Genomic DNA, 23,371 nt, shown 5'->3' on the forward strand with positions numbered 1-23,371 from the left:
GCATGGTATGGTATTGCCACCTTTCCTTCTGCACTGCTGCCTGCAGAGCTGGATGCCCAGCCAACAGCCGCTGCTCTCCGGTTGCCCAGCTCTGAAGTCAGCGCAGAGGTAAGGGCGGCAATACCGTGACCCCCCTAAAATAACTTTGCAACCACCCCGCCACCCCCCCGCAGCTCCCTTTTGGGTCAGGACCCCCAGTTTGAGAAACGCTGGTCTCCTCCGTGACATCTGTATAATATAGGGTAAAAGCACACAAAAGACCAGATTTCACAGTCAGTGATGCATTTTTCATGGCCAACGAATTTGGTAGGGCCCTAGGCATAACCTAAGGAAGGTTTAAAGGTTCATCTGAGTGACCTCTTGAAAAATGGATGTCAGAGATACCAAAGGTGAGAGTGGAGACTTCAAGTCAGGACTGTTGTATTCCTGGATCTGCTGCTCTTTTGCTAAGTGACTTTGGGCAAGATGCACCACCCCAGGGTGAGCTCCAGAAAGCATTGCCTCAGAGCGGGACAATAGCTTCTTTTTCTCCCCAGCAAAATACAGCAAGAGAGCCATTGCCACTCCACCCCTTAAAATGATGTAACGTGCTCTTCCTCATGTGGCTGGCCAGATCTGCAGGTTAGTACAGGGAAGATGATATGAACACCTCCCACTCCCTATCCCTCCCTTTCCCCTTTGGAATGGCTAGTGCATGGGCAGCCCACGCATTCACTGTGTGCAAGAACTTTTCATGCCTTTTGTTCTGCACACATAGGCACACCAGCACAGGACCAAGCCAAAAACCAGGCCTTTCCCACTGTGAAATGGGTATAATACCTTCCTCAAAGGAGTGTTCTTGGACATGAAGTATATTTGAAAATATGCTTCTCGTCCTCAGATGAAGTGTAAACTATTATTATTATGCTCCCTTGACTCTTCATTTAAAGCTATTTCCTGGGAATCTGTAGCTCTCTGCCGTAAATTCTCCTATGATGAATTCATCCTAGCTGGAACTGAGTGAAGAAATATCAAAGGGAAAAAAATCTTGCTTTGACCTTTTTACAGTTAGATACAGGGCTATCAAATGTCAAATGAGGATAATTTTTCATGTGATATTTACTTCCTGTGTCCTGAAGAGCAACACTGCCAGCTATTCTAGCTCTAACAATCTATTCCTGTGGAGATATATTTTATTAATTATTTATTATCATTATTATTATTTTATTATTACATATTTGTAAGAATTGTGCAGAACGAAAGATGGAATGATTACAAAACGCTGCTGTTTCTGTACAGGAATTGTGACAGCTATTCTCTACTTCCCTCCTCTTGCCATTTTTCTCCTTGCATAAAATAATGGAAATTCAACCCCAAAACTCTGTGAATGGCTCATTCTCTTAAGATTTAAAATCATGATTCAGGGATAAACTCTCATGCTCCTTCATTCTTAGTTTTCCTTTGCCCCCTCCCCAAATTGGTCACTTCTTTTCTTTCTTCCCTTGTGTCTTTCTCCCTATGTCCTTGCATAACACAGAGAGGACCCTCCAGGGATGGATTACATTGTCCTTGTGCAGAAGTTAGGGTAAACTCGCTCCATGTCAACCTTTTTTCCCCGCTTGCCCTAGACTTCATGGAGGGTACTCTTATCGGAAGAAGCATACTCGGGATAGGCAGGCCAGTGAAGGGAACACATATCATTCTCCCATAAGCTGCAGCCACTCCCCTGGAAAGTCAACAAAACTAGATTGTATTAACTTTCTGTGCCCTTCCCACTGCATAAACTCACAGTGAGATTGATGCCCCTTTAAGGGGGACCCCGGGACAGCTACCACCTAGAAAAACACTGAGTAGGGAATGGGGGGGCGGGGTGGGGGAATTGTTGGGCCCATAGAGTCAGGAGTGAAGCTTGAATGTCTCTGGCCTCCATCTTGTCCCCTCTGTGTCTGCACAGATTCCTGGTGATCTGAAAGGATAATAGGCAGCCCCCCTGGACTATTATGGGCTTGGAGGGACAACCACTGCATCTCATAAAACAATTATGAAGAAATCTCCCCAAGAAGAACCTCAAGGAGATTTCTTTCCTTTTAGCTCCCTCCCATAGATTTAGCCAGACGAGGTCTTGACCTAGCCTCATGATAGGACCTGACAGGAAATCTCCCACTTGCCAACTAATCCATACATCAGATTTTATATAAATAAAGCATTTTCTACAATACAGTATTTTTCTCCTGCTCAACCCATACCTGTAAAATAGATATTTGTCCAGCAGCAAATGTGAAGTGATCAGTATGAGCCATGGTGAGAGCAAAGCTGACCAAGAATCAGGCAAACTTATCTCTGATTTTTCTAACTGATATGAGTGTAAATTTCACCCTTAATGTTCCATTAACATACTTCTGAAATGAATACACATTCTCCAATTACTTTCAGACTTTAGCTAATTTTTTAAATCCAGCTTTCTCTAAGTAGTGATAAGGAAATCCACTTATTTTCTCTTCAGCTGAACACCAAACAGCAGCCCTCTGTATTCATTAAATGCTTATTACGCAGTAGCCAATTGTTTTACAAGAGAGCATTGAGATTTGGGGGCATTTACAGGGAAGCCAGAGAGATTAATACTAAGAATGAGTCCTGGCAAGATTATCCCCATCAACTCCACCAACCAGCAACTACTCTTTCCAGTTTGTTTATGAGACGGTGGCAGGGCAGTTCCCTCTGGGGGGACAGTGGACGGAGAAGAACACTGTTCCCTCCACCACTACTCAAAAAGGCTTTTTAAATGTGAAAGCTCTCTTATGAAAGGAAGGATGGACTTGTTAAGGCACTGGATTAGGACTCCGAGAATGGGTTTCTGCTTTTGGCTCCATCAAAGGCTCGCCTCTGCAACCTGGTTTGGGCAAGTCAGAATGAGTCTGTGCCTCAGTTCACCATGTGTTAAGTAGGGATGATAATAATACTGCTGTCCTTGTCAGCTCTATTTAGATGCAAGACAGCACAAAAACTGTGTGTACGTACAGCACCTAGCACACTGGGGGGCCAATCTTTCTTGGCACAGCTGTGATACAAATAATCAATAATAATATAATGGCCAACCAACAAGCTATGGGCAGTCATATTAATTTCTACTGAAGATCCTATCTCTCCTAGGTACTTATATGGCCCCCATTCCCTTAATATCTGAGCACCTCATAATCTTTAATGTTCTATCTGCACAACACCCCTTTGGCAGGAAAGTGCTACCCATGGGGAACTGAGGCACAGAGAGACTAAGGACCAAATCCACAAAGTCATTCTGTTAAAATCAATAGAATTTAGGAGCCTAAATACCTATGTCGATCTGGGCCTAAGTGACTAGCCCAAGATCACACAGTAAGTCTGTGGCAAAGCAGGGGACTGAACAGAGGTCTCCCAAGTACCAGGTTAGCACCCTAACCACTGGCCCATCCTTCCTCTCACCTTTCAGTGTTCTAATGCGATAGAAGCCACCTTACATCAAAAGGTAGAGAGAACCTGGGACAGACGGACTGATCCAATGCCCACTACAGTCAATCGAAAGACTCCCATCAGCAACAGTGGTCACTACACTGCGTCCTGGGAAAGAACCTTGGAAACCAGCAGTCACCTTTCGCCCTTTCTGCCATGAGGGATCCATAGAACAACAACCAAGCACACAGGTTTTGAACCCATTCTTTCATTTCATGACACATCGTGGCATGTTTGAACTGAAAACTTTTAGGCATGGTCTTTGGGAAAGGGGCTGTTAGTGGAGGGAATAAAAAGCATTTTAACAAAGCAAAATTATTGAAAGAACAGTGTCCTGAATGGGGTAAATTAAAAACTTTAGTGGGGGGTGGTTATTATATTTACATCTAATTAAGGGCTGGGACCTGTAAGTAATTTATGGTGGGGTTTTTGAAAACAGTGGGATAAACATTAACTGTCCTGGCATCCTGCATAGTTCATGTGTGGGTACTTGTACGACATTCTCAACCTTTATTTTTCTAAAGCTGTGTAAGAAACACTGGTATTTATTCTCGTCTCACTTACGTAAGTTTTACACCAATGTAATTCCTTGGACCTATTTAACCGAGAGGAGAATCAGGCCCACTGAGCAGTAGCGGCCTGATACAAAGTCCATTAAAGTAAAAAAGAGTCTCTCCATTGTCTTCAATCAGCTTTGAAGCAGGCACTAGGATGTATGAACCTTAGGGAGCCTGAATTGTTGTGGGATTTTTAAACTTCTTTGGGGGGTTGCAAAAGGAATCTAAGTCTGCCAGCTCTTCTGCTGTGTAATTTAAAGTCATGGTTTGTTTTATTTCCTCTAAGGATAATTCAATAAAAAATTTTAAAAGCTTTTTTTTTTAACTAAAGACAGTCATGTGTAACGCATTAAGGGTAGAAGAACAGCCCCATAATCAAGACTTGGCACAATCTCTGTCCCTAAAGATATATACTTTTTAACATTAGGATTTTTTTCTCCCCCCTTTCTCCGCTTCTTTCCCACAGTCTCCCTGTCTTTGTTTTTACTCAGCCTGTTCTCTGTTGCATTTCTTTCACTATTTTTCACTGTCTGCTCACTCACTATATTTCTGTCTGCTCCTTGTTTCACAGTCACTCCTAGAATATGCTACCAATACTGTCTGAGTGTGGATCAAAATTTCTAATCAATGGTATTTCAGCAGGTTTAAAATCTGTCAGAACATTTTAACCCACAGCTAATAAGAACAGGATGTCCATGGATTATTTCCAGCTTTCTATCTCTTGTGATCTTACCCCTCTGACTCAAAAGTGCTGCATGCTGAATAGAACTGGGTCCATTCTCCAAAAATAACTTCCATGGATATTCACTCAAATAGAAGTTTCAATTAGCTTTGGTTGTGTTCATAAGCCTTTTATGTTCACTTCCCATGAATATGCTGTGAATGAGGTTACTGACAGCAATGATCATGGAAAACAGCAAATTTTAAATTAATATTAGCACACGTTTGAATTGCTTTGGAATGGTCCACACACCAAGAATCATCATAGAAACTATCCAGCAAATAATTTTGAATAACAAATAAATGTGAGAAAACCATAAGCTGCTAGTGGACAGGTAATTAAGAGAAATAAGAGGCTAAACTGCATAAATTATTAATTATTTCTTCAGTTCAAATATTGAATAAATATTGTTCTTTATCTGAGACGGTTGAAATAGTTTTAATACTTGCTTTCTCAGCTACTCCCTGTAGTAATCCAGTTTCCAATGTGACCATATATCGATACTACATTAAGAGAACCTAAGACTGAGCTCAAGTACTGCTATTAAGGCAGGTAATCATGGTGAGCTGTCACACAGCTCATCCTATCTCTCTGCCTTCAGACACATTTCTTATTAACATAATCTCTAAGGCCGAGATTTTCTAAATTCCCTAATGATTTTAAGTGCCTCAATTCTGAAATGCCAAACTTCAGATACATTAAAGGAACATGATTTTCACAAAGTGCTGAGCACCCATTCTCTAAAATTTGGCGCTTTTAAGGGATCTGAAGTTAGATACCCAAAAACTGACCCAAAATCCACTAGCCACTTTTGCAAATCCTGCCTTAAAGTGTTTACTAAAAATGTTAGAGACTTGGATGATCTCCGTTAATATGAGCTCAGACCCAAAGCTTCTGTTAACATTGTATGAAGGTCAATCCTTTACATTCCACCTCGGAAGCCCAGAACCCAGTTTTTACTTACAACATTATTTTCTAAGGATTCCCATTTGGATATAATAACGTGTTGTCTTTCATAATTGCATTTACCACAGTTTACAGATTCTCAGCTTTGACTCTACATACCTGTGATAGATTCTCCCACTTTCCAGTTCTGCTCTCCAGCATTACAATTATTGATCTAGATCATTTTATTTTACTTTCCAGTGTTTTTGATTATTTTTGATAAAAGATGTATTGCCCTATTCAACAACTATTAAAGTACTAAGACTTTATCTAAAGGTTTTCTTCAATGAGTCATGGATAACGTGGCCAGAGAGAAAGAGATGTCCCAACAGCCACTGGTATCAGCCCAGATGCCGTCCCCAGACCCAGATAGTTTAAAATCCAGTAGCATTATCCAGATAAGCTTTGCTTTATAAGGTAGGTATTGTCCAGGTAAGCTTTGGAAGCCATAACCAACTGAAATGATAAAAAGGAAAATCTAAAGGAAATTCAAACTATTCCAGTAAAATAGACTCCACCAAGTAGACTCCAAAATAATCTAGCCAGCTTTGTTGATTTAGTTTGTATGACCCCATTCCTCTCTACCAGCCACAACCCAGTTTCACTGCAGGAACAAGCATCCACAAGGGATCTGCAGGCTGATTCCAGAAAGAAAAAAAAAAGAAAAAAGTGATCAAAGAGGCCTATGAAGATTAGCAGACAAAACAGCCAGCTTAGAGCACTGAACAACACTGGTGCCCATCAGAAGCACACATTTTTTAAAAAATAAAGCTTAGATACAAGGTGCATTCTCATCTCAGCATCTTCTCCTGAGCCTCTTTTGTGAAGAGGATAATGGTTTATTTGCTCATTTTATTAGTATCATAAAATTGCAGTAGCACATATGATCCAGTGATGCAAAAAATTTTCCACACTGTACAATGCTGCAACTGCTTTACCACAATGCAGACTAAAATCTTGTTTCTCCACCCCAAAGCATATTTTTATGCTTACATAAATAAAAGTGCCAGGCACAAATACACTGGTCCCACTGGTGGTCATTACTGATAGGTTTAAATGGCCTGTGAAGAAAAGGAAGTTACAAATAGATTAACTCTGAGTATTTTTATTTCATGGACTTATAAATGTAGCAAAATGGAAATTTTTACATCAACAGAACTACTCATGAAAATGAGCAGCATTTGGATCATAATTTTCCTTTTTGTTCTATTTATAAGACTATGAAATAAAAAGAGCCATAGTTTAGCTATTCCCAACTTCCTGTCTTTTAATGTACAAGGGGAGACTCATTATTATGTCTCATGGTAGCACCTAGGAGCCCTAATGATGGACCAGCTAAGTGCTATACAAATACACTCAGATGAATAGGATGAGTATAGATTGTAAATGGGTCCAAACCCAAACCATAAATCCAACAATCCTAAATTTGGAAAACTATGGGACCAGGTATCAGGTATACCACCTAAAGCAGTGGTTCTCAACCAGTGGTACACATATCCCTGGGGGTACGCAGAGGTCTTCCAGAGGATACATCAACTTATCTAGATATTTGCCTTGTTTTACAACAGGCTACATAAAAAGCACTAGTGAAGTCAGTACAAACTAAAATTTCGTACAGACAATGACTTGTTTATACTGCTCTATATACTGTATACTGAAATGTAAGTAAAATATTTATATTCCAGTTGATTTACTTTATAATTATATGGTCAAAATGAGAAAGTGAGCAATTTTCCAGTAATAGTGTGCTGTGACACTTTTATATTTTTATGACTGATTTTGTAAGCCAGTAAAAGTGAGGTGAAACTTGGGGGTACGCAAGACAAATCAGACTGCTGAAAGGGGTACAGCAGTCTGGAAAGGTTGAGAACCACTGACCGAAAGTTGTACTCAAACCCAGAATAAAGACAGAAACTGTAGAAACATATGGAAAGTATACCCTCCTCATACAAATAACTGTAGGCACTGTGGTGTGTTCATGCTAAAAGTCTATGCTTTCTGTCTAGGATAGAGAAGGGGGAACCTTGACTACAAGCAGTTATGATGAAATAGGAACTGTAAATTGAATGAGACATGGAGAATTGGGAGAACAGCATTACGCCATAGTTCAGAGGTGGACAAACTACGGCCCGCAGGACCATCCTGCCTGGCCCTTGAGCTCCCCGCCGGGGAGGCTCTCCCCAGCCCCTCCCCCGCAGTTATGCCGCCATGGGGGCAGCGCTCTGGGCGGAGGGGCTGTGCGCTCCATGCGCGGTGGTGTGTCTGGCTCCAGCCGGGCGGCGCGGCGGCCTGACATGCTGCTCTGAGGGGGCCGGGGCCAATGGGCAGTCAGGGGACAGGAAGTGGTTGGATAGTCGTGGGAGTCCCAGGAGGCCTGTCAGGGGGCGGGGGTGTGGATAGGGGTCAGGGCAGTCAGGGGACACGGAGCAGGAGGGTTGGATGGGTCGGAGGTTCTGAGGGGGACAGTCAGGGGGTGAAACTGGGAAGGGTAGGATAGGGGGCTATTTTGGGAGGCACAGCCTTCCCTACCTGGCCCTCCATACACTTTTGCAACCCCAATGTGGCCCTCAGGTCAAAAAGTTTATCCACCCCTGGCATAGTTAGACTAGATACTTTAAACGGTTAATTATTTAAGGTAGAATTGATTTCATGGAAGTTAGGAGCCTAAACAGCAGTTAGGAGCCTAATTCCCTTTGAGCATTCCACCCTTTGTGCCCAATTCAGTCTTGGTATAAACATGATGTAATCTCAAGGGATTGTGATTCTTGGGAAGTAAAAGTAGATTATTTTATATATAGTAATGGTAAAGGCCAACCTGATTCTTCATGATCTTACATGAAGTTCTCATCATCTGTAGAATACCAGTCCACCAAGCAGGCAGAAGCAATCAAGGTTTTAAGTAGTTACCCAGCTTCACCTGTGATCTTTGTGATGTGTGCCTCATGATCTCTCCTTTCAAATCAATGTCCTTCCAATGATAAACAGGCAACATCTTCTGTCCCCCATGACTGAACATGTCCTGGTTTAACAACATTTCTATGTTACAATAAATCTACAGACAGAGTTCTGGATTTCATAAGTATAAAGTATACTACACAATGCTTACATTGTAAGTTCCCCGGTATCCAGTTAAAGGGCCATACTACAGGTTGCCTTTTTCCTGTAGGAGAACCTACAAGCAAGTGTTCAGAATAAAGGGAAAATGGATATTTCTAAGGACCTGATCCTGCAAATTGCTGAATGCCCTTAACTCCCATGGACTTCTGTATGATTACTCACATGCTTAAAATGCTTTGCTGATTCAGAGCCAGAGAATTCAGCACTTTGCAGGGTTGAGCCCTTTGTGCGTCGTCTTCTCCTTTAAGATTATTAGATTAAGATTGTAATTAAGTTTAGATTAATAATGTAAGATTAAGGCCTTACATTATTTTTCAGCTTTTATAATCAAAGGAGTTACTCTGGATAAAAGAGAGCAAAATTTGACCAATTTTAATAAATTTTTTTCTCACTTAAAGCTATGAAAACTTTTAAGTGAGTGTGAGAAAAATCTACTGAATACCACCAGAAAAAAAAATGTATAGGTACCTTGACATGAAAAGAACACATTGCCATGCTACTTAGATCTCATGATTATTTAAAGATCATGTTTAATATGATAGGATCTAATGTATGCTTTGTCATTTTAGTCAGAAGGGAAAGCAGATCTTTTGGCTGTGCAAATATAACAGGATTGCTAAATCTCCTTTGATTTCCGTGCTTTATAAAAACTTTTTGTACTGCTGCGTAAATACCATATTTGTGAATCATTTCCCCAGTGTACATAGCTGCATCATCATGTTTAGGACACCATGTTCTGCTTCTTGCATCAGAGGTAGGCAGTTTCCGTTCTGGCTTAAACCAAGCAGATTAAACGTAAATTTACAGCTCTGACAAATATTCATTGCTTCCTGTTGTACAGGCCAATCATTGAGATAAAGATAGTGAACTCACCCCGAAATCTTTTCATTTACTTATCATTATTGTTGGGGATTTTTTTATTATTATTTTCTCTGAAGCCTGGACCTTAACTATACCTTTGACCAAGAAATTTTGACCTTGACAAAAAATTATTGACTACCCCTGCCTTAGACTTTGTGCCACATTCATCCTGCTGAGTACTGTGTCAGTCCCCTACCCCTCTTCAATGCATGTTTATTAAATAATTGCATTGTTGTTTATTAGAACTTGTAATATTTTCTCCAAAGCATTTTTAATGTCTATGGAGTATTTCAGTTTGTTACTAATTAGTAATCTAACTGCAAAAACATTTTACAACAGTTCTTAAGCCCGTTGATCTATATTTATTATTTATAGTACAGTAGCTCATCATTAATTGCAATTTTAATAGCACTGTTAAACAATAGAATACCAATTGAAATTTATTAAATATTTTGGATGTTTTTTCTACATTTTCATATAGAGAATGTATCCTTTGTTGTAATTGAAATCAAAGCATATTATTTTTATTACAAATATTTGTAGTGTAAAAATGACAAACAAAAGAAATAGTATTTTTCAATTCACCTCATACAAGTACTGTAGTGCAATCTCTTTGTTGTGAAAGTGCAATTTACAAATACAGATTTTTTTTATTGCATAACTGCACTCAAAAACAAAACAATGTAAAACTTCAGAGCCTACAAGTCCATTCAGTCCTAATTCTTGTTCAGCCAATCACTAAGATAAACAAATTTGTTTACATTTACAGGAGATGATGCTGCCCACTTCTTACTTACAATGTCACCAGAAAGTGAGAATAGGCATTCCCATGGCATTTTTGTAGCAGGCATTGCAAGGTATTTACGTGCCAGACATGCTAAACATTTGTATATTCCTTCATGCTTCAGCCGCCATTCGAGAGCACATGCTTCCATTCTGATGACACTCGTTAATTAAATTTGTAATTGAACTCCTTGGGGGTTGAATTTTATGTCCCCTGCTCTGTTTTACCCGCATTCTGCCATATACGTCACGTTATAGTAATCTCGGATGATGACCCAGCACATGTTGTTCATTTTAAGAACACTTTCACTACAGATTTGACAAAACACAAAGAAGGTACCAATGTGAAATTTCTAAAGATAGCTACAGCACTCGACCCAAGGTTTAAGACTCTGAACTGCCTTCCAAAATCTAAGAGGGATGAGGTGTGGAGCATGCTTTCAGAAGTCTTAACAGAGCAGCACTCCGATGAGGAAACTACAGAACCCGAACAATGAAGAAAGAAAATGAACCTTCTGCTGGTGACATCTGACTCAGATAATGAAAACGAACATGTGTCGGTCTGCACTGCTTTGGATTGTTATCAAGCAGAATCTGTCATCAGCATGGACGCATGTTCCTTGGAATGGTGGTTGAAGCATGAAGGGACATATGAATCTTTAACTCATCTGGCATGTAAATATCTTGACACGCTGGCTACAACAGTGCCACGGAACACCTGTTCTCACTTTCAGGTGATTGTAAACAAGAGGCAGGCAGCATTATCTCCTGCAAATGTAAACAAACTTGTTTGTCTGAGGGATTGACTGAACAAGAAGTAGGACTGAATGGACTTGCAGGCTCTAAAACTTTCCATTGTTTTATTTTTAATGCAGGGGTTTTTTTTACATAATTCTACATTTGTAAGTTCAACTTTCATGACAAAGAGATTGCACTATAGTACTTGTATTAGGTGAATTAAAAATACTATTTCTTTTGTTTTATTACAGTGCATATACTTGTAATCAAAAATAAATATAAAGTGAGTACTGTACACTTTTTATTCTGTGTTGTAATTGAAATCAATATATTCGTAATTGTAGAAAACATCCAGAAATATTTAAATAAATTGTATTCTATTATTGTTTAACAGTGCAATTAATTGTGCGGTTAATCATGATTAATTTTTTTAATCATGCAATTAATTGCATTTAATTTTTTTATCGCTTGACAGCCCTAGTTTTAACCTATAAATCATAGATTCATAGATACTAAGGTCAGAAGGGACCATTATGATCATCTAGTCCAACCTCCTGCACAACGCAGGCCACAGAATCTCACCCACCCACTCCTGCGAAAAAACTCTCACCTATGTCTGAGCTATTGAAGTCTTCAGATCATGGTTTAAAGACTTCAAGGAGCAGAGAATCCTCCAGCAAGTGACCCGTGTCCCATGCTACAAAGGAAGGCAAAAAACCTCCAGGGCCTCTTCCAATCTGCCCTGCAGGAAAATTCCTTCCTGACCCCAAATATGGCGATCAGCTAAACCCTGAGCATATGGGCAAGATCCACCAGCCAGATACCCAGGAAAGAATTTTCTGTAGTAACTCAGATCCAGGAAAGAATTTTCTGTAGTAACTCAGATCCCACCCCATCTAACATCCCATCACAGGCCGTTGGACCTATTTACCATGAATAGTTAAAGATCAATTAATTACCAAAATCATGTTATCCCATCATACCATCTCCTCCATAAGCTTATCGAGTTTAATCTTAAAGCCAGATAGGTCTTTTGCCCCCACTGCTTCCCTTGGAAGGCTATTCCAAAATTTCACTCCTCTAATGGCTAGAAACCTCCATCTAATTTCAAGTCTAAACTTCCCAATGACCAGTTTATATCCATTTGTTCTTGTGTCCACATTGGTACTCAGCTTAAATAATTCCTCTCCCTCTCTGGTATTTATCCCTCTGATATATTTATAGAAAGCAATCATATCTCCCCTCGGCCTTCTTTTAGTTAGGCTAAACAAGCCAAGCTCCTTGAGTCGCCTTTCATAAGACAGGTTTTCCATTCCTCAGATCATCCTAGTAGCCCTTCTCTGTACCTGTTCCAGTTTGAATTCATCCTTCTTAAACATGGGAGACCAGAACTGCACACAGTATTCCAGGTGAGGTCTCACCAGTGCCTTGTATAACGGTACTAAAACCTCCTTATCTCTACTGGAAATACCTCACCTGATGCATCCCAAGACCGCATTAGCTTTTTTCACAGCCATATCACATTGGCAGCTCATAGTCATCCTATGATCAACCAATACTCCAAGGTCCTTTTCCTCCTCCGTTACTTCTAATTGATGCATCCCCAGCTTATAGCTAAAATTCTTGTTATTAATCCCTAAATGCATAACTTTACACTTCTCACTATTAAATTTCATCCTATTACTATTACTCCAGTTTACAAGGTCATCCAAATCTTCCTATATGATTTTCCGGTCCTTCTCTAAATTGGCAATACCTCCCAGCTTTGTATCATCTTCAAACTTTATTAGCATACTCCCACTTTTTGTGCCGAGATCAGTAATAAAAAGATTAAATAAGATTGGTCCCAAAACTGATCCCTGAGGAACTCCATTGGTAACCTCCCTCCAGCCTGACAGTTCACCTTTCAGTAGGACCCGCTGTAGTCTCCCTGTTAACCAATTCCTTATCCACCTTTCAATTTTCATATTGATCCCCATTTTTTCCAATTTAACTAATAATTCCCCATGTGGCACGGTATCAAACGCCTTTCTGAAATCTAGGTAAATTACATCCACTGCATATCCTTTGTCTAAAAAATCTGTTACTTTTTCAAAGAAGGAGATCAGTCAAAGAAGGAGATCAGATTAGACACCTTCATCTAATTTCAAGTCTAAACTTCCCAATGACCAGTTTATATCCATTTGTTCTTGTGTCCACATTGGTACTAAGCTTAAATAAATGGTTTAAGTGCTGGGTACCTCAGAGACCACCTCTCTCCCCCTGTCATAGATCAGCAAAAGTGCTTAAGCTAATACGTTGTTTTAGTGATGGTTCAGCTCTGAAACTTGTGTCCTCTCTTTGGTCTGCCAGAGCCCAAATTATTTTATCTTCTGGTCACATGGTAAAGCCCATATTTTTTTTACCAGCTATTTTTCTGGGCAAGTGCTCTGAGGAGGTTGTATTGAACAGTTGAGAATCCTAGTTTGAGTGGGAGTGAGAGGGTTTCAGATTTTTGGCACTGGTCCCAGCAATGTGCTGGAAGTTTATAGAGGCTTTCAGGCCCTCTATACCAGAGTGAACTTTCCCCAAAAGATAAATAGAAAAATGTAAACTTACTATGACATAATATTTCAGATCCCCATTGCACATTTTCTTTTGACGCTAGTCAGAGCCATTTTATTGGAAGTGATATCTGACTTCTATAGGAGTTCCAGCAGTGGAGGGCTTGCAGAATTGGGCCTACTGTGATCATGAAAAAATTGTTTGTTGTACAATAAAGCCTCCTTCAAATCTATTTTAACAGAAGCTTTTAAAAATGTTGATTCCATGAGCAAACAAAACTGCACTATGCACCTTTCATTTTAAAGGAAACCTGCAAAGAATCTTTTTCTTTAAATTGGCATGTGTTCTTTGGGATTTTAAAAAGGCCTCTGTGGATTTTTTAAATTTTTTCCATCTGCTTATTTTTACCTGAGAGACATCAGGAATGTTAAATCTATTATTCCCTATCTTGGGACAACCATTGGGAGGTGTAAAAGATTGCACTGTGCACTTCTAACATGTTCTAACTAAACCTGACCTAAACTCGATCTTTCTCCTCATGTAGATATGGGGTAATACCATTAGTTTAATTTTAGCTAGTCTTTTTATAATCATGTATTAGCTAAACCCAACCTAAACGCATTACATTTTCCTGATTAAGACAAATCCACCAAGTCTCCTAGCCCAGACAGTACCTGATTTTCAAATGTCAAAAACAAGTCAATTTTTTTAAATAACCTTTCAGATTTTCTTTATGTATCAAATTGTTTCCTTTTTTCCACCTTTTTATAGTGACTTTCTCTAAAATCAAAATGCTAACTTCCAATTATAGCTGTATAATAAGAGTCCTTAGAATAAATTTTACTGAACCATAATAAAAGTTGAGATTTTCTACTGCCATACTACATCTTCTCAAGCTCATTATTCTTATCAAATATATATCAAGAAAACTATTCTAATGTGTAACCTCATTGCCTGAACTATCGATTCCATAAGTATATTTATTTTCTTTTGGCTTAATCCTGTATTTCTTGCACCTAATACAAACCTGAAATTACTTAACAGGAAATGTGGGATGGTCATGCAATGCAAGAAAACCTTTTTTTCCCTAGAAAACTTATACCTTTTAATCACAATATCAGCTATTCATTCTTCTAACATATGTTAGTTAAATATTTTAGACTTGATTCTCCTTTCACTTACACTGGTGTAAATCAAGAGTGACTCCAGTGATATCAATGGAGTTACACTTGTGTGAGAAGAGAATCGGGCCCTTTTGATTATTTGTATCATATAGGCAAAGTTACCTGGGAAACACATCATAATTTATATTAATTTATCCATATTCTTCTCAATAAAATGTGTTAAGTTAGATTCTGGGCTCTACTGAGGCACTCAGCTGCTGTGGAAAAGGAGTACTTGTGCACCACGCCCCCCCAATCTGAAGCAAATACTCACCAGAAACCACACACCACACAACAAAACCACTAACCCAGGAACCTATCCTTGCAACAAAGCCCATTGCCAACTGTGTCCACATATCTATTCAGGGGACACCATCATAGGGCCTAATCACATCAGCCACACTATCAGAGGCTCATTCACCTGTACATCTACCAATGTGATATATGCCATCATGTGCCAGCAATGCCCCTCTGCCATGTACAGTGGCGAAACTGGACAGTCTCTACGTAAAAGAATAAATGGACACAAATCAGACATCAAGAATTATAACATTCAAAAACCAGTCAAAGAACACTTCAATCTCTTTGGTCACTCGATTACAGACCTAAAAGTGGCAATTCTTCAACAAAAAAACTTCAGAAACAAACTCCAATGAGAGACTGCTGAATTGGAATTAATTTGCAAACTGGATACAATTAACTTAGGCTTGAATAAAGACTGGGAGTGGCTGTGTCATTACACAAAGTAAAACTATTTCCCCATGTTTATTCCCCGCCCCCACCCCCACCCCGCTGTTCCTCACATGGTCTTGTCAACTGCTGGAAATGGCCCACCTTGATTATCACTACAAAAGGTCCCCCTCACCCCACCCCGCTCTCCTGCTGGTAATAGCTCACCTTACCTGATCACCCTTGTTACAGTGTGTATGGTAACACCCATTGTTTCCTGTTCTCTGCGTATATAAATCTCCCCACCCTGCATGCATCCAATGAAGTGAGCTGTAGCTCACGAAAGCTTATGCTCAAATAAATTTGTTAGTCTCTAAGGTGCCCCAAATACTCCTTTTCTATTTGCAGATATAGACTAACATGGCTGCTACTGTGAAACCTGTCATCAGCTGCTATGGTGGTGGGCAAACGTATCAAAACTCGAATAGTCCTGACGTGTCTTTAGAACAATTCCTTTTTTATCTTATTAAAAATCTTGCCTTGTGTTATATAGTGCATTTAAGAGTCCTGTGTCAGTCTGCATTAGTCTTGCAACCAGTGTATGGTAGACAAGCTTGCTTAGGGAACTCTACTTTTTATAGCTAGGTAATAGAAAATTAGTTTTTGTGTGGAAAAATAGTATTTTTTCTCCTGTAATTTCCTGTGAAATCTTTCATCATCTTATCCTTACTCCTGCTGAAGATGTATTAGCAGTTCTCAATATCAGTTATTCTATTGATTTCCATGGCCAATTGCTAGTGAAGTATAGTTTGAGGCACATTGGCCTATATAATACATAAATAAAGGGTTATCTTTTTAAGATCCTACTTATTAAAGACAGCTGAAATGTTTTCCATCTAAGTATTTCTTTCCAATAGAAAATGGCTTTTCAACTTAATGGAAATTTTAATCAAAAACGTTTGATTTTTCATTTTAAAAAACCACACTAAATCTCCCCCCTCCTCCCCTTGAAAACTGAAGATTGGATTTTCATATGTTTGCGCCATGCTGGTGGTGTGTTTTTTGTTTTGTTTTACAAAAATGGGAAAAAATAAACCACACCAATTTTAGGGGGGGGGAATAATTTCTCAACCAGATCTATTATGTATTGAATTCAAGTCCACACAAATGTCTAATTCATTCTAAAATGGAAATTAAAAACAGTTTAATCTTTCATGTGACAATTTAAATTATATGAGTACTAAAATCCAACTCTGGCCTTGTTTACCTATATCTGCTTAATACACCCACTCACACAACTAGTGAGGACTGCAGCACGTGGAACTCCTCTGGAAGGAGGGCACTGCTGCCTCCATTATCCCTCTCAGTCTTGGACCTCACGAGTGTGACAGACACGGCAATTTCATGCAATATCTTTGAAAGACCTTATTGTATTAAAATTTATTTATTATTGTGGGCTGGGACTGTATGTAATGTCTCTAGGGTGGATATGTGACCAACATAAAACCTGGGAGTTCAAACGAATGTATTGAAAATATGCCAGATAAGAGTGGACTTTGGGGACAATGAGTGTTAAGTGGATTTCCTGGGGAATCCCTGCAGGTAGGTTCATGTACACTAGCAACTCTGGTTATGTAAAAACCCAGCCTTCTGAAGGTAGGCCCTGAGGAGAGAGAGGGTCATTGTTTGCTGATAGAAGGCCAAGATCAAGGGCCTGAGCTACATAAAGAAATGTCTAATCTGCCCGGTCTTTGTTCTTTCTGGTTCTGGATCTAAAAAGGATGAACTTGTAACCATGGGAAAACCCAGTTTGGGGTTCTGAAGGGCTAAAACCTATCAGAAGCCTAGGCTGGAGCTAGGGGTGAGTTTTGTTAAACTTTTTAGCCTGCGTGTAGGTTCTTTTATTGTTTTAATATGTTTTCTCTGAAATGCTTTTACCTTCAGAATAATTATGCTTACTTAAAAGGAGCTGTATGGTAACTTACAACTGCTGATACACTGGTCATAGCCTTTGGAGAAAGGAAAGCGCAGGTACTGGTTTTTTAGGCAGTCTGGCTTGCTAGGGATATTTCAGCGTAGATCAGGGAGCTGTGCAGCCTTAAAATCCCCAGTCAAGAAGAAGCAAGACAGATCTCTGCGCAAGAGAGGTGACAGCTGTGAACTGGAAACCTTTACATGGACCTTGAGGGACGAAAGAAGGGGAAATTCAGATGTAGTTACTCTGAAACTGTGACAATGATTACTGTCCATTGGTGCTAAATGGGGAAGGAACTCTGCAGGGTTTTGGAGGTTCGCTCCACTGGAGGTTTTCTCCATAGTTTTAGCTGAGCAGAGGTACACAACCAGTGGCAGCATGTCTGCTGCTGGAGGTGAGTCAGTGGAGCTATATGAAGGGAACATCATCCATACAGGACACTTCTAGCCTTTGTGCTTCTAGAGGTTATCTTACCCATAGATCAACTGGATCTGTGGAGTTGGGGGATTTGCCACCTTTCCACTCTTTGACTACTAAACCTTTCCAACTAAATTCAATGATTCCATGCAGATCCTCTCAGGTGAACCTTATGGAGTCCTCAGTCCCCTTTGGACCTGTCCTATAGATTTCTCAGGGGGAGATCTGGACCCAGTATATGAATATTCTGTTTCTGAAGAAGTGAGATAATGTTATATTAATATTTTAATGTTATGATGGACTAAGCCCATCCATTCAGCTAGGAGCCTACTAACACATCCTTGCACAAGAGGGCACTTGGGCTACATCCTCAATGTGACTCCATGAGGGTGAAAGCACACACAAGGAATCTCACCCTCCCATTGAGATCCACTGTGCAGGATATAGACCTTATTCTTTATTTGACCACATCATGACTGACATTTAAAATTACTTTTCACTTTTCAGTAGCTGCACTAGAAGTTTCAAAATCTCCAGTTTAAATGTAAACACTTTGAGTATTATCTAAATTGTCTCAATTTTTCATCCATCCAGATATTCATCCATCCAGATAATGTACCTAACAGTATTGTCCAGGCAAACTATATCCTTCAGACAAAGGATAACCTTCTCCTAATTTTCTTTTGAAGACTGATGAGCTAGTTAATCCTGAATCTGCAACTTGTCTGGGGTGTCACCCAAAAGCATAGCATAAGTTTGAAACACAGACAGTATAGAGCCAATATTCATAACTTCAACTACAAAAAATGACACACATATATAGATAGCATTATTATAACCAGAAAATCACACAACAACTTTTGTACAATATTTGCTGCAAATATATAACAGTGGTTGCAACAATGATCTATATGGTTACAGATTCTGTCAATAACATCACATCTTGTTGAGACCAAATTTGAGAATCAAGCCTTATTGTTTGGAAATATTGTAACAAAGCTCTGTCCTTGTCTCCGTGGGTCTCACGTTTCCTGGCGGATTTCACTAGCCTCAGAGGCCCACTGTGACCCTCCACATAACCCTTCTCTCTCTAGAAACAAGGGTCACAGTTTACTGAGCCATTTTCATCATAAGCCAGCAACGGAGGTGAGGAGAAGCTATCCTCCCTTGCACAGTCTCTGTTGCCTCCCAGTCTCAGTGATTAATCGGGGCAGGGAGCAAATGGGGGAGCCCGGGCCCGCCCTCTACTCCAGGCTCCACCCAGGGACCCTAATAGTATCAGCTATGGTAGCTTGACCTTTTAAAAACATGACACGTACAATTCCCTGGGCTACTTCCCCACAGCAGCCCCCACTTCCTCAGGCTCCACTTCACCCTTACCTCGCCTGATTTGGTGTGTACTGCTCAGTCTCTCCAACAGCACAACTTCCTCCCACAGCTCCTGACATCCACACCCACCTGACCAACTGGGAGGCTTTTAAATAGTTTCAGCGAGTCCCTGATTGGCTTCAGGTGTTCCAATCAACCTAGCGTTCTCCCTGCCTTCTGGAAAGTTCTTAATTGGCCCCAAGTGTCTTAATTGACCTGGAGCAGATACCATTTAACTTATCCTGGTACCAGGGATTTGTTTAGCCTGAAGCTAATATATCTATCTCCCACGACTTTTCTATAGCCATCTGGCCTTGCCCTGTCCCAATATAGACATTTATACTGCTCAACACTAAAGGCAGTAAAGTCTCTGAATGCTTCCTCGGGATTTTAAGATTCCTCCTTGTTCGTCTTGCCACATTAATCTTTCTCCTAGTGTTTAGAGATCAGTTCAACCTAAACAGATATAGGATGTTTCAGTTTCCAGAATTTCTGCAGTCATACTGATTGGTTCAACAAATTCAATGAGCCTTTAGGCATCAAAAGCTTCAAGGCCCACTAAAGAGAGCTTTTATGGGACTCCCCTACCAAAATCTGACTGTATTTTGTTTTTTTGTCATGTGACAGCTAATTTGTAGTTTAATCTTACTATTCTGTCCTCTTAAAGTTTGAGGCAACACCACCGAAGAGAATCTTGGATCTCTCCAGAAACAAAATATACCATAAGGGGAATCTTTCTGTTGCTTTAATGGTATACTAACTACAACACACCTTGAAAAATAATCTTGGTGGGAAAAAAACTAATTAAACTAAGACTGCCTCTAACCCTAAAAATAAGTAACACAGAGAAACATTTCTGCAGCAACAGTGATGGAAGTAATTAATCTAGGAAGTATAAAAAATACTGAAAAAAGGTACACAACATAGATAACTGAGACCCAGTGGACGTATCTGTGAATGCTACTGAGAGAAAAGGAAACAAAAGGTTACATTAATCAAGATATTCATGTCCTCACTAATTCCTAACAGTTTTACATTAAGATCAAAGACTTGTCTATGGGCTTGTCTACATGGGAAATTTGACTGGCACAGCTCCAGTGGAATAACTATTCCTCTATATTATGCCGATATAACTCCCCTATTTGGACACTTTATTCCAGAATAAAAGTGACTTTATTCTAGAATAAAGCAGAGTAATTATTCCAGAATCATGTCACTTTTATTCCAAAATACCAGTTACATCAGTATAGCTATAGCAGAACAGTTATTTCATGATAGTTATGCCAGTCAATTTCCCCATTTAGATAAGATCTGAGTTTTGAATTAGACTCTCACCCCTTCACTATGCACCAAATGCTACATAACTCAAGAACACTAAGCATACTTGCTGTTTAAAGAGGGTACAGTATTACCTATGTTAGTAGGAAAAAAGATTTCCTCAGGCCAAGGAATTCTTTGGACCAAATTCTTGTCTTAAATGGATGGGAGTGTCCATCAGTCATGGCTTTCATTGAAAGCAAAGCATGCGTATCCCAGAGCAGATACTGGATTTTTGTACTTCTGGCAGAAAAGAATAGATACAACACAAATATTTTGACCCAAATTTCTTCCTCCACTGAAGTCAAAGAGGTACACCAGCAGAGAATTTGGCTCAGTATGCCACTTTCTCCTGCATAGTTTGTTTCAGACATCATAATTCTGGATTAGCCAATGTTCATGTCTAAAATATATCTTACATATATATAGTGCCTTACATTTAGATTAATTTCAGGATATTGTAGAAACTTTTAATAACTGAATAAATTATAAATACCAATCACTTCACCCATCACTCAAGTACAGCCACCTCTTTAACAGCAAACAGCAGCCCTACAGAACAGTTAGGAACAAAAAGTGAAGCTATATCTAACTCAAACCATTGAAGGAATTAAGGTAAACAGAATGTAATTACCCATGTTGGAACATAGCCTATATATATATATATATATATATATATATATATATATATATATATATATATATATATCATATAAATTACACCCATGACACATGCAATAATGACAATCATGTGATAAATTGGAAAGCCTTATGACAAACTGCATTTGCCCTGCACCGTTGACCATCTCATTATGCTTATTAATCCATTTCTGCCTGGATGCGTCTGGCATCCAAACCTCCAAGCAGCTTGAAGCTGTAACCATATAAAAAATAAAGTGACAGAAAAATGTTTCCTTCTTTTCTCCTATAATGGGCATGTGCTCCTAGGGTGACCAGACAGCAAGTGTGAAAAATCAGGACAGGTGGTGGGGGGTAATGGGAGCCTATATAAGAAAAAGCCCCAAATATCGGGACTGTTCCTATAAAATCAGGACATCTGATCACCCTACATGCTCCCCACCACTCGGCAGGACCTTTTCATGACTCATCTGGGGAATTAGCTCGCCACTGTCCACGCCCCATTTGGCAGTCGCTCAGCCTGTTACCATTCACTTTGGCTATCCTGCCTAACTCTCCTACAGCTTCAGAACTCATGCTCATTATTATTTATACAGAACCTAAACTGTGCTGGATGCTTTACAGACCAATTAAAAGACATGATCCCTGCCCCAAGGTGCCTATAATATAGGGGTTCAATGCTACAAAATACATACTGATATGAGTAGTCCCACTGGTTTCACCAGGGCCCACTTTTATAAATGCCTCAACGAGTGAGAGCTTATGCCAATAAAAATTTTATAGCATATCACTCGATCATCTATCCTCTCTCTCTTCCTCTTCCTCCCCCATTTGTTCTCTCTCCATATATATGTATATATACACATACTGTATATGTGTAAATGTATGCATATATGAGTATATACCGTGTGTGTAAACAGTTTACATCCATATCTTTCTATCTCTATATATAGTGCATGTGTGTAGATGGATAGAAATGGACTTAAACTATTAAGAGTTTACACTGATATTTTAAAAAATATTATTCTGTTAATAAATGAAATTACAAATACCCTTTCTAGTTTGTGTGAAGTTAAATGTATAAAGTTACTGTTATAAATCAGGCATTTACGCAAAATATAACCCATATTTGCAAAACTACTGTGACTAAACCAGCCTTCTATAAATTTTTGCAGATTCCCATAAAAAGGCACATAGGAAATGCCTTATAGTGCAGCTGGTTACATAAATTTGTGTGGGCAGATGGTTGGATTTTCTTCAGTCATTTCTTGCTAGTTAGAGCTTTTGAAGATAAAGTACTTTTTACAATCAAGCACAGTTCCATATTCAGAACACACATTCATTGGTCTAAAATTATTTGCCTGAGACCTTTTCACTATGTAGCTGAGAGCCCTTGTGCACTGAATCTAGAGCAAGAAAAGTTTAGACTATATGGACCAAAAGCTTTGCTATCACAACTCAATGGAGTTACTTCTATGGAGTTTTGCCAGCAGAGAATTTAGCACTGTGTTAGCTGAGCAATTGGATAGTGGAATAGACTACTATAGGAAGAGGTCAAGGCCCCATCACTGCAGCTATTAAACAATACGTGAGGTAAGACATTATCGAAATTGTGTAAGAAGTATTCCCAAAATTTGCACATTGTCAAGCTACCTTGCCCAACTGGTCATATGCTTAATAGCAATGCATAATGTACAAACAATAAAAAAAGTGACTGTTAACTGTACAAAAAATAGGCAGGAGGAGGTAAAGTATTTGAACACATTTACTACTATTACTAATATCTGGTAATCTTTCATATAAGATGACTCTTGCATAAATTGCATACGTGGTTGAGGGTCTCTTTTTTGCTTGCTTCTCTCTGGACACTCTGTACTCCTGTATTCTTTAGTCAAAACTATTTATTCTGTTGAAAGTACCTCTGAAGGTCCCATGAAAGTAGTATACTTTTCAGTACAATGGAAACCTTCTATACATTATCCATAAAGAAAGTTATAAATATAGGCACCAGTCATGCATGTCTTTAATCACACAGGTCCCAATCCTGACAACAAACGCCCACAAGGAATCCCACTGACTTCAAAGTGATTCC

At 39.4% G+C, this 23,371-nt stretch overlaps 1 long non-coding RNA gene across 2 annotated transcripts in view; it reads right to left on the bottom strand.

The window, feature by feature from the left end:
* LOC140905188 (uncharacterized) overlaps window positions 1-23,371 on the bottom strand; it is a 93,145-nt gene that overhangs the window by 50,876 nt on the left and 18,898 nt on the right. Inside the window, exon 3 of one of the 2 annotated variants that reach the window (XR_012156784.1) lies at window positions 8,548-8,707. The exons of the other annotated variant lie outside the window; for it this stretch is intronic. This is a non-coding gene — a long non-coding RNA (uncharacterized lncRNA). Of the gene's footprint in view, window positions 1-8,547; window positions 8,708-23,371 lie in introns of those variants that run through there. 2 annotated transcript variants of the gene reach the window in all.

Source organism: Lepidochelys kempii, chromosome 1 (assembly GCF_965140265.1).
Source record: "Lepidochelys kempii isolate rLepKem1 chromosome 1, rLepKem1.hap2, whole genome shotgun sequence".
NCBI classification, from domain to species: Eukaryota; Metazoa; Chordata; order Testudines; family Cheloniidae; genus Lepidochelys; species Lepidochelys kempii.